A 12,702-nucleotide genomic window follows, 5' to 3' on the forward strand; every position below is an offset into this window, starting at 1 on the left:
ATTAATCTGAGGCATCCGACTTAGTGCATCTGCTACTACATTTTATCGCCCCTTGTGATATCGTAGCTTACAATCATAATCTTGAAGGATTTTGACCCATCTAGGTTTACGGTCCTTCAAGTCTGTTTGAGTAGTAAACCATTTGATACTCTCATGGTCAAAAACTACTTCAAACTCAGCACCATATAAATAGTGTCGCCACTTTCATAAAGCGTGAATTATGGCATAGATCTCTCTCTCATAGACAGAATAATTCTGTTGAGCTCTATCTAACTTTTTACTTTCAAAGGCTATAGGTCTTCCCTCCTAGAGAAGTACCGCACCAATTGCTTTATCACTAACATCAGTCTCTACCACAAACGGCTTAAGTGGATCGACGATTGCTAGGATGGGAGCAATGGCTATAGCTACCTTAAGCTGTTCGAAACTGCGCTTTTGGGCTTCTTCCCAAGAATAGGTCTTACCTTTTGCTTTAAGTTGATCTGTCATAGGAACAACAATTTTGGCATAATCACGGATATACTGTCGATAAAATCCAGCCATGCCTAAAAATATTTGAAGCTCCTCAACCGTGTTGGGATGTGGCCATCAAAGAATGGCAGCGACCTTGTCTGTGTCCATTTTGATGCCAGAGTAAGAGATGACATGACCGAGGTAATGTATCTCTATTTTAAAGAAATTGCACTTGCTTTGCTTAGCATATAGCACATGAGCTCGTAGCTGTTCGAACACTAATCATAAGTGTTATATGTGTTCATTTTCAATCTTACTGTAAATGAGAATGTCATCAAAACCACAACAAATTTTCCAAGATAGGACATAAGACACTATCCATGAGTGTCATAAATGTAGCTGGAGCATTGGTTAGACCAAAAGGTATAACCAAAATTTCAAAATGCCGAACCGTGGTTTAAAGGCAATTTTGGAGATATCTTGCAGTAGGATACGCACCTGGTGGTATCCTGAACGAAGATCTATCTTTGTATAGTATCTTGCCCCATGGAGTTGATCAAACAACTCATCCACTCGAGGCAGAGGATACTTGTTCTTGATGGTTATCGCATTTAATCCGTGCTAATCTACGCACATGCGCATAGTACCATCTTTCTTTTTTTCCAATAGAATTGGTGATGCTCAAGGCGAAGTGCTAGGTCTAATGAAACCACGAGCGAGGTAGTCAGCGAACTGACTCTCAACCTCCTTGGCTTCTTTAGCATTCATACGATAAGGTGGTTTACTCATCGGTTTAGTGCCTGTCAAGACATCTATGCCATGCTCCACATCACGTGTAGGGGGTAAACCCGGTGGTAAATGTTACCATATACATGTGGTAGTGATGTGTGTGAACACAGTAGGACCACCGGGGCATTTTTCCCCTCTTTAGGAGGTTTTTTCCCCCGTGCATTGTATATAGGCCCATCACTCTAAGGCTATCTATCTTTCCATTTCACACTAAGTAACAAACACTCTATTGTGTGCCTTGAGCTTCCTTCGTCTTCTCCAAGCTGTGTGCGTTTCTCTGCAACCCTAATTCCAACAATTGATATCAGAGCAGGTTGCGTCCTCCCGGGCTTAGTCACCAGCTGCTCTAGCACACTCCTGCTCACTTTCTCCGATTACAGTGAGGTTTGGCGAGCTTTTGCAGGTTGAAAAATATTTTGGATAAGCTCATAGAGCTTAGTCTGCTCAAATTTTTGATTCGGACACATTTCAGTCTCCATTTCCACTACAGACAAGTCTGCACAGGCAATTTCTTCATTTTGTGTAGAATTTCTATCAATGTCGTTTTTTGCATAACAGGTGCCTTACAATCTTCTACGGTTTGTGCTATATAGCACGTGTTGTTTCCGCTCCGTTTTTCCTCTTTTTGGGCACTTTTCACATCAGGTGCAGCATTTACTATGGCTAACAATAACACAGATGTGTTCAAGATGTTTCCTGCTGAGGACAGGTTGGATGGGGACAATTACCCTATGTGGGCTTATATGATGCAACACGTTCTTGTGTCAAAGGGCGTTTGGAATATTGTGTAGGGCATTGATGTACGTCCTGGTTCTAAGGATAGATGCTATTAGAGCTATTTTGCCTATGACAGAACAAGCTTGTTGGGATGTAAAGGATGTGCAGGCCCATGCATTGATTGCGTTGTCTGTGAAGCGCACCATTGCTCCTCACATTTGTTCAGTAAAATCTACAAAACAGGCTTGGGATATTTTGGCTCGTCTTTATGCAAGTCGCAATGAGGCTATGATTGCTTTGCTACGTAAAGATCTGGAGTTGAAGATTATGCATGAGGAAGATGATATGGACACTTTCCTTGCTGGTGTCAAGGATATCAATGAGCAACTTATTTCTGCAGGTGAAGTCATTTCAGACAGTTCCCTTGTGCAGACTGTTCTTGATGCCTTACCAGATTCTTAGCAGACTTTTGCTAGTACTTGACGACTTATGACCCAAGGAAATCTTGAAGTTGTCAAGTTTGATGCATTATGCACATTGCTGTTGCAAGAGTCACTTTCCACAAAAAACAGGACTAGGCAGCGTCCAGTTGAATAGGCTTTTATTGCTTCTCAAAGAAAGGGTGGTAACAGCAATGCAGCCACTTCTTATGGTTCTACTACGAGTGGCAAAACTTCTGTTCCTAATGCTTCTGCTGGCTAAGAAGAAAGAGGGCGGTTCCAATGCAAATGCTGGTTCCACTACAAATGCAGTCATTGTTGAGTCTTCTGTGAAAGGAGACTGTGTTGTTGATGTTGATGCAAAATGGGCTTTTAGTGCAGAGTGCACTTACAATCCTGTTGTCCATGATGCCTGCATGGCAATTGCTGCAGATTCACATGTGTGGTATTTTGATAGTGGTGCTACAAAGCACATTACCTCACATCGTGAATTGTTCACCTCTCTCGAGTATGTCCCTCATGGGAATTCAGTCACTTGTGCCAACAATGCCTCTTATCCGGTTCAGGGAGTTGGAAAGATTGCGCTCACTACTGCAAATGGCAGTTCTTTCACACTTGTTGATGCACTTTATGTACCTGGGATCAAGAAGAATCTTTTGTCTGTATCTGCACTTGCTAAACTTGGACTTGTAGTCAAATTTGTGGATGACAGATGTACAGTTCATGATCTTAGTTTTGGTGATGAAATTGTTGCATCTGGGCTTTTGTGTCGTGGGCTATATAGGCTCACTTTGTATGACAAGTGTGGACAAAATTTTGCAAATGCAATTGCAGATTCAAGGGCTATTTCAGATGCAAAACTTTTCATGCACGTTTTGGTCATCTGAATTTTGCCAGTTTGCTGCGTTTGCAGAAATCTGATATGGTTGTTTCTTTGCCACCTCTTGACGCACCTGTCAAACATGTTTGTGAAGGCTGTATTTTGGGTAAGATGCAGCATTCGAAGTTTCCAAGGATGGTTCAGTTCGGGCCACATGCAGGTTGTAGCTTGTGCATAGTGATGTTTATGGGCCCATGCAAACTCCGTCCTTGGGCAATTACCTTTACTTTGTGACTTTCATTGATGATTACTCTAGGCATGCATGGGTATTTTTGCTTAAAGCGAAGTCCGAAGTTTTTGTGTGCTTCAAACAATTTCTGGCTATGGCTAAAAATGTCTCGAAATGTACTATGGGCACCCTCCGTTCCAATCGAGGGGGGGAGTATATGTCTCATGAATTTAATGCATTTTTGGCTAGTCGTGGGATAAAACACCAATGTACAATGTCTTATACACCTTAGCAAAATGGCGTTGCTGAGAGGAAAAACAGGTCACTTACGGAAATGGCACGATGTATGGTCAAAGTCAAGCTTTGCCGCATTCCTTTTGGGTTGAGGCTATCATGTATGACACTTATGTACTAAACAGGTGTCCTACGAAAGCTTTGCAGTCTATCACTCCATATGAAGCATGGCATGATAGAAAGCCATCTATTGAGCACATGTGTGTTTTTGGCTGTTTGGCATATGCTTTGGTGCCACAAAAACACTGCAAAAAATTGGATGATAAGGCTGTCAAATGTATTTTTGTTGGTTATAGTGTTGAAAGCAAAGGTTACAGGTTGTATCATCCGCAAACAAAGCGTATTCTTGTTTAACGCGATGTAGTGTTTGTGGAAGATTTTGTTCAACCCTTGCTGTCATGTACTAGAGACAGTAATGTAAGCTCTCATGACATTTATGACACATTGTTGCCTCTTTTCAGTGGTGGAAGTTCAAATGTAAATTCCAATGAGGCAAAAGTACAGCCTATGGGGGTTTTCAAAAATGTTACAGATCAGCCTATTACTGATGCAAATGTACTTGATGAGGAAAGGGCTGAAAATGAGCAAGCTAGAGGCATGCCAAAATGGCTGGTGCATACATTGCGTGATAATAAATTGGATGCACCTTTGTCTAGTCGTACTCGTTCAGGCTCTCGCCATGCATCTTATGCATTAAATTGTTATGCTTTGGCTGTGTCTAGCTTACATGATGTTGAGGAGCCTCTATCTTTTGATGAAGCACAAAATTCAGATAATTGGATGGCTGCCATGCAATCAGAATATGATGCACTTATAGAAAATGACACATGGACTTTATGTGATTTGCCTCTTGGCAAAAAGGCCATTGGTATGAAGTGCGTTTACAAGTTGAAATGCAAGCTGGATGGTGAGATCGATCGCCATAAGGCTCGACTTGTTGCAAAGGGTTATGCACAACAAAAAGGCATAGATTATGAAGAGACTTTTGGTCCCACTTGTCGTATGAGTACTGTGCATTTTCTATGTGCATTGGCAGCTCATTTTGGTTGGGATGTACATCAATCAAACGTTGTTACTGCTTTCCTGAGTAGTGACATATTTGAGGAAGTTTATGTAACGCAGCCTCGCGGTTTTGTTAAGAAAGGACAAGAGGACAAAGTGTGCAAATGTAACAAGGCTTTGTATGGGTTGAAGCAATCTCCCCGTGATTGGTATGAGAAAGCTAACACTCATCTGGTCAAGCAAGGCTTTCGTAACAGTCCAATAGAAATCACATTGTATGTAAAGCGTGAGAGTGATGTACTTCTCATTGTGGTTCTTTATGTAGATGATTTGATGATCACTGGACCGAATGAGAGACATATTGCTGAATTTAAGGCTGATTTGAATGCTACTTTCCATATGAAAGATTTTGGGTTGTTGCATCACTACTTGGGTATACAGTTTAAACAGTGTGATGGTGGTATTGCCTTGTGTCAGAAAAGTTACATAGAGACATTGCTATGTAAGTTTGGACTTGAGGATTGCAAATCTATTGCCACTTCCATGGAAACAGGTCTAAAATTGAGTTTTCATGCTGCTGGTGATCCTGTTGATGTCACTCTTTACCAAACTGCTGTTGGGTGCCTCATTTATGTATGCAACACGAGGCCGGATATTCAGTTTGCAGTCTCACAGGTTAGCAGATTTATGCATAGCCCAGGGTCTAAGCATTTGGCAGGCTGTCAAGAGGATTTTTTGCTACCTTAGTGGCACTTTACATCTTGTCTTGTTTTATCCCAAGGGGAGATCATTGGCGCCAGACTTACATGCTTTTTTGAACTCAGATTGGGCTGTTTCATGCTTGGCAGTTCATGTATATCATGGTTGAGCAAGAAGCAACCTATTGTGGCCACTTCGAGGTTTGAGGCTGAGTACACGGCAGTCTTCACATCTACGGTTGAGTGTGTATGGCTCAGACGCCTTATGGCTGATTTGGGCGTTGGTCAGGACACTGCCAACACTATCTACACTGACAGTCAGAGCGCATTGGCAGTTGCAAGGAACCCAGTTTTTCATGCTCGCACAAAGCACATTGAGGTGCATTACCACTATGTCAGGGAGAGGCTCTCAGCAGGAGAGATCATCTTGGCTTATGTGCCTACACAGGACAACCTTGCAGATCTTTTCACAAAGGCATTGTCTCGTGAAAAGCTCGAAGCTTTCTGTAAAGCTTTGGGCTTACTCCCCTTTGTGGATCGATCATGTCCTCAAGGTATGGAACTTCCCTTTACTCATGTGCCAGTTCTCGTTCACCGCATCACTCCAGGGGGGCTTTGCTACCATATACATGTGGTAGTGATGTGTGTGAACACACTAGGACCGCCGGGGTATTCTTTCCCTCTTTAGGAGTTTTTCCCCCCGTGCATTGTATATATGCCCATCACTCTAGGGCTATCTATCTTTCCATCCACACTAAGTAACAAACACTCTATTGTGTGCCTTGAGCTTCCTTTGTCTTCTCCAAGCTGTGTGCGTTTCTCTGCAACCCTAATTCCAACAGTAAATCACTTCAGAACACATCACTATACTCCATGAGTAAGTGAGTCAGCTTTTGCCGTGCAAAAGAAGAAAGTAAACTAGAGTTATGATGGGATGGAGAATCTTGTAATTGCTGTAATGTTTGTTTCACAACAGTTGCACGTTGTTGTATAGAATTAAAATTGAGAGCACTTTGCTCGTTAGATTTGTTAACACTTTGCTTATCATTATAATTCTTTGCACTTTGCATACCACTACTAGAATTCACAGCACTTTGCTCTTGAGAATTCACAAGACTTGGAGACAAGCAATAACACAAAAAGACTTCATCTATTAAATCTGCTTTCTGCAAAATAGAAAGCTCGGCTATTCATACAAGAGGTGCAGATGGTATATTTTTCTCACCAAGCAAAAAAGCACATGTTTACCATTGGCTATGAAGGATAAGGATTTGTGTTCATAACTAGTGTGCAATGTGTTTCCTAAACCATGCAACCACTCCCGTCCTAAAACTACATCAGCACGGTCCATGTTCATAACTTGGAAGTCAAGGGTCATCGTATGATCTTGAACAATAAGCTCAACCCCTTGAACTACCATGTCCTATACTTCTTTATCATTCCCATACATTTGCTCCACCACATACTTGTGAGAGCAGGGAGTTTGTGTAAGCTTCAATTTTTTGACTAGCTTATAGTTCAAGAAGTTATGAGTTGCACCATCATCCACTAAAATACGAACACGTTGTCCGTTAATAGTGCCATGCATGCGAATCAAATCGTGGGGGCCAAAGGTGGGCTGCCACATTGAAGCAGGCACACAACACTTGTGCTTTGCTTCCATATGAAGAACCTCTGCAACATAATATCTAGGAGATGAATCTAATGTAAGGCGTTGCACCGTGTGCATAGCCTTTTCTTTGCCTTGCAGAAGAGGATAATCTTTCTTGTTATGTTGGTCCGAAAGGCATCTAAACACAAATTGTGTTTCTTTGCACGCTCAAAATCAAATGTGCTGAGAGACCCACATGGAGTATCTCGTGAGTGCTTAGGCTTCTTAGCCTCTTGTGGGGCGTGGAGAGGTAGGTTGTCTTTTATTACTCTTGGAACGTGTGGGATATCTACCTCGCCATTGACTCTTAACAACATTGCTCTTAGCAAAAGTATTCTTAGAGTAGGGAATATTTCCTTTCCTCTCTTGGTCATCATCATATCTTTGGGCCTGACCGATGGCTTCTTCCAAAGTTTTTGGATGTTGGGTCTTGACATGAAGACGATAGTCCTTGTCAAGACCCCTATTAAAACCCCGTATCTTTTGGAATTCATCTAGACCTTCTAGTTTTAATATGATTTCTCGATACTTCAAAAGGTATTGTGTTAGAGAGAGGCCAGACATGCGGCATGCATCCCATGCTAACCAATTCTTATCTTCTTCATTAGAGTCCAAAAACTCTTTGGAGAAAGAAGCTTGAAACGTAGCCCAAGACAGAGGACGAGCATCTATTGGAAATATCATCCACCACTTATAGGCCTTGCATTTAAGAGATAGACTTGTTTCCACAACCGTCTTTATATCCGGGGTGTGTCTCAATCTATGAATGTCACTCTATTTGTGTTAGAACGTATTGACCGCATCCTTGTTGCGATCACGCTCTTCCCTGTGAAACTCGGGAATGGTGATATTCTTAAGTAATGCATTGCTACCTTCTACATCTTCTGCAGCACTTGTCTCTTGGACTCCTTGAGTCGTGCGATCTTGGTTCCCTTGAACCGTGCCACTTGTGGCTCCTTGAGCCGTCTGTGAATTCATAAATTTGATAAGTAACTCCGTAAGATTGGTAACATTTGCATTGAGTGCAGAGAGGTTGCTTTCAAGTATGCTTTGGCGGTGTTCCAAAGTCTTGGAAAAAGCCATATCTACAAGCCCATGATCTCCTAGATCATCATCATCATGCATATTAGTGTCAGCAGCACCCGTGGTGCCCTGATTTTGATCTATGTACTCAAAATCAAAAGTGTGTGTAGGTGGGATATCCTCATTGGCCATGGTAAACACACACTAATGTAAAGAAAGAGAAAAAGTCAACTTGTATCTTGTGAAATTGAAGTCTTTGTGTTTTGTATGCTCCACAATTTGCGTTGCATGGAAACCTCGCCTTGCGAGAATCGTAGTGCTTCACGTGTCGTTCGTCGTAAGAACACCTCTGTTGCCTCTTCACAAAAACTCGTTGTTTTTGTGAAAGCTTTTTGCTCACTTTGAAGCTACCTCCTTGAGGAAAAAAGAATTTTTGGAGGAAAACTTGCCTTCCTCCAAGAAGTGAAAAGGAAGGGTGAAACTACTTCCTTGAAGTTTTAAGCTTTCCTTTCCTTCTAGCTTTCCTTTCAAGACATGTATGCTATCTTTCCTTGTTATACACAACAAGGGTCAATAGCTTGATCGTAAAGTGTTGGTCTCTTATCCTCATGGGGTAGGTTCAATCCTCCTTCATGCAAGGGTTAAGCGGGCCTTCCTACACGTGCAGCCAACGGAAGCCTTTGAAGCCTCAGTGCCGTCGAGTTGCCGGTCGAGTTTGCCTTGGTCGCCTGCTGCTGTGAAGGGTGAGGCGCACGGGAAACTGTGTCTATATTCTTTTTGTTGCACAATGGAGACGTCGTTGTCTGCGAAACGTGGGAGAGAAGCAGCACGTCGCATGCACACGCAACCCACTTTTCCCCTCCTCCCAAAAATAGCTTGGATACCAGTGAAAGGGCGGTGGTAATGCGCGTGCTAGTCTCCACCTAACCGTGCTATCTTATAGCCTCTCCCTAGCGTACACATTGTCCGGCCATGCCGGTGACCTTGCCCGTAGGACCCATGTCCTTACACCCCCCTCTCATGCTTGGTCCACACCTCTCTCCCCCTCTTATATTATTTTATTATTTCCTTTGGACATGTGTCCTTTTTTTCCTCTTTTGAGAGAAAGAACTTAATTAATTGTTTTTTATGTATCTAAATTCTCATTGGACCCCTTTAAAACCTAACCAATAGCATTCAAGCACGTCATGAGGGCCACATGTGGAGGATCATTTGAAGATGTGTCTATTATGCTTATTAAGTCATTTGGTTGAATGAAATATTTCAAGGACTTATTCAATCAAGCAAGCATGTGTCTTTTATGCTTCTTAAGTCATTTTGTTTTAAATTGAATACTTTAAGCCTTAGTCAATCAAGCATCAAGCATGCAAGTTCGTGCCTCTTGAGAACTTATCTTTGAATTTAACATTTCAAAAACCTTAGTCGTTTAAGCATAAAATCACCTCAAGCTTTGGGCAAGGTTCCCACAACCACTTTAATCATCTTAGTACCTCATGCTTGGGTACGATTCCCACCTCGAGGTTAGCCCTAGCTTGCGTAAGGTCAAATGAATTTTTAACACCAACTTTTGGAGGTCTTTAATGAAGCTAACCCTAAGGTCTTTTAAGCTCCATTAGGTAGCATTGCTCTTTGATAGACCCTCTCATTTGGACCCCTTTACCATCGGCCCCGTGTTGAGATAGATCCGTAAGAACATATCTATATTCTAAACCTTGTTCCTGTTTATTATCGCACATTAAATGACCAGTTTAATATGAGAAAATCATTTGGGTTGGTTAGATATTAGATTTTATGACATTATTACTATTTTATAGCAGAAGTTGACAATGAGGGAGATGGACAAGATGACGATAGGAAGGTGAAGGAGCAACTTAGTTTGATAGAGAGATCGAAGTCCAACTAGATGCAGGATTTGACTCTAGCCAAGCAAAATGTTGACAAATTAATAGTGAAGCTTAATGGGATGAATGGTGCTTGTAAGAATGACAAAGTGAATTATGTGGAGAAGGAAAGTGCAATTTTCTTGGAAAACAAAGGCTTACTGCAAGTAGAACTAGATGCTAAAAAGTAGCGGTATGACTTGGCACTTACGGAGTTACAAACCAGTAAAATATTATGGAGAGCTTGAAACATGAGCTTATAATTTGTGAGAAGGCTAAAGATGAGGCAATTAGGCCATGAGTGCAACTGAGTCAACAACAAGATGGATTGAGGAACTCTTACTAGAGATTTCCACAACAAAGGGGTCTATTCTAGTGGGTGGTTGCACAATCATGCTCATTCTAATTTGACCTTAGATACGCTCAAAATTTTTCTACGCTCGGGTTTTTTTGCTCGATCATTAGAAACCCTTGTGCTAGTGATGCACCTTCCACTAGTACACACACACACACACACACACACACACACACACATGTTTCTACAGAGAGAGCGGAATCCAACAGTCAGGCACGTTGGAGATCTACTCGTACATCTCGTGCACCTGAGCGTTTTGAGCTAGGATTGGACTACGTGCTAGTCACTGATTGCGGTGAATCCACTTGCTACAAAGAGGCCATTCAAATGGACGATAGTGTGAAGTGGGAAGAGGCTATGCAATCTGAGTATAACTCGATCTTAGCAAATGACACTTGGGAATTGATAGAGTTACCTGCAGGTAAATAGGCATTGCCATGCAAATGGGAGTACAAGAAAAAGTATACCACAGATGATCTCGAGCCTAAGTATAAGGCTATATTGGTTGCTAAAGGGTTCAAGCAAACGAAAAGCGTGGATTTTGGTGAAATCTTTTCTCATGTGGTCAAGATGACTACATTGCATCCTTTGCTTGGTCTAGTAGTCATTGAGGACATGCAATTGGTCCAAATGGCTGTGAAGACAACGTTTCTTCATGGGGATCTTGAAGAGGATGTCTACATGAAACAACTAGAAGGTTTTGCGATAAATCCTGAGAAGCCAACACGGACACGACTAGCGTGTAGACTCAAGAAAGCTTTGTATGGGTTAAAGCAAGGATCAAGGCAATGGTACATCAAGTTTGATAAGTACATTCAGTCCCAAGGTTATGTTTGAAGCCAAGAGGGTCACTACTTGTATACTAGGAAGTTGAACGATGGTTCCCTCCTCATTTTGATTTTCAACGTGGATGATATGCTCATAGCCGGGAAGTCAAAAGATGAGATTGCACTTCTCAAGGATGCCTTAAGCAAGCAATTTGCTATGAAAGATTTGGGCAATGCACATCAATTTCTTGGTATGCGTATCAAGAGGGATCGCAAACGTGGTATACTTGAACTTTCGCAGGAAGAGTATGTTTACAAGGTCTTGCAACGTTTTAATATGCAAGGGGGGAAGCATTGAGTACCCCAATGGATGCATACGAAAAACTTAGTAAGCATGATTTTCCCAAATCGGATGCTGAAAAGGTAGAGATGGCAAAGGTGTCGTATTCTTCGAAAGTTGGCAGTCTCATGTTCGCCATGGTTAGCACACGACCAGACATTGCATATGCAGTGGGCACGGTCAGCAGGTTTATGGAAAATCTAGGCACAAAGCATTGTGAAGCAATGAAGCACATCTTGAGTTACGTCAAGGGCTCAATTTGCAAGGCTTACGCTTTGGGAACAGTGCTGCATCCATAGTTGGATACAGTGATTCAGATTATACGCGTTGTGTGGAAACTAGGCGATCCACATTTGGTTATGTTTTCTTGTTCGCTGGAGCGACAGTTTCTTGAAGATCATGTATCCAGAATTGCACTTCGTCTTCCACCACTAAGACAGAGTATGTTGCAATTTCTAGTTTCAGTAAGGAATCTATGTGGTTATCTCGTCTAGTGGGAGACCTCGCTATACACCAGACTCTAGTGCTACATTGTGACAGTCAGAGTGTGACTACATTAGCAAAGAATTTCGTGTTTCACTCCAAGTCAAAACACATAGAGGCCAAATATCATATGGTGCATGATATTTTGGCTAGCAAACGCATTGAGTTAGTCAAAGCTCACACAGATAAAAACCCAGCGGATGCTCTAACAAACAGCTTAGCTTCAGAGTGATTCTCACATTGCATAGAGATGATGGGCATAGGGTGAAGCTATGGTCACGATTCACGTTTTGTACATTTGTACATAATAGCCCCTACATTCTTTAGCCACTTGGGCCACGCTGGCCTTCAAGTGGGAGATTGTTAGGTTTCAGGCCCTATGGAAAGTTAACACAATGGTTTTGTATCAATTCAATGTAGAGATTAAGTTTTCATTAGTTATTTTTGGTATATTTCCCTCCAATATACTAATTGGTGGTGGGTGCCATCCTTGCTAGTTTTATGGATCTCACAACCATATTGGACCTCTCCTGTAACAAGCTTGAAAGAGGCCTTTGGCTACTTGATAATTTCTCCTTCATGGTTCCAATCAATGTGTCTAACAATTGCTTCACGCACCCAATCCCTTCAGGTGGGAAGCTCAACGTTATTTTTTTCAGCACGTGTTAAACGCATCCCATATCTATGTGGTGAACCCCCGCCGCCTTGTGCCAATGTATCAAAAGATAACATGATATCTGAGAAATGCATTGGAAATGGTG

Source organism: Adiantum capillus-veneris, chromosome 8 (genome assembly GCF_014529385.1).
Source record: "Adiantum capillus-veneris isolate H3 chromosome 8, ASM1452938v2, whole genome shotgun sequence".
Taxonomy (NCBI): Eukaryota; Viridiplantae; Streptophyta; class Polypodiopsida; order Polypodiales; family Pteridaceae; genus Adiantum; species Adiantum capillus-veneris.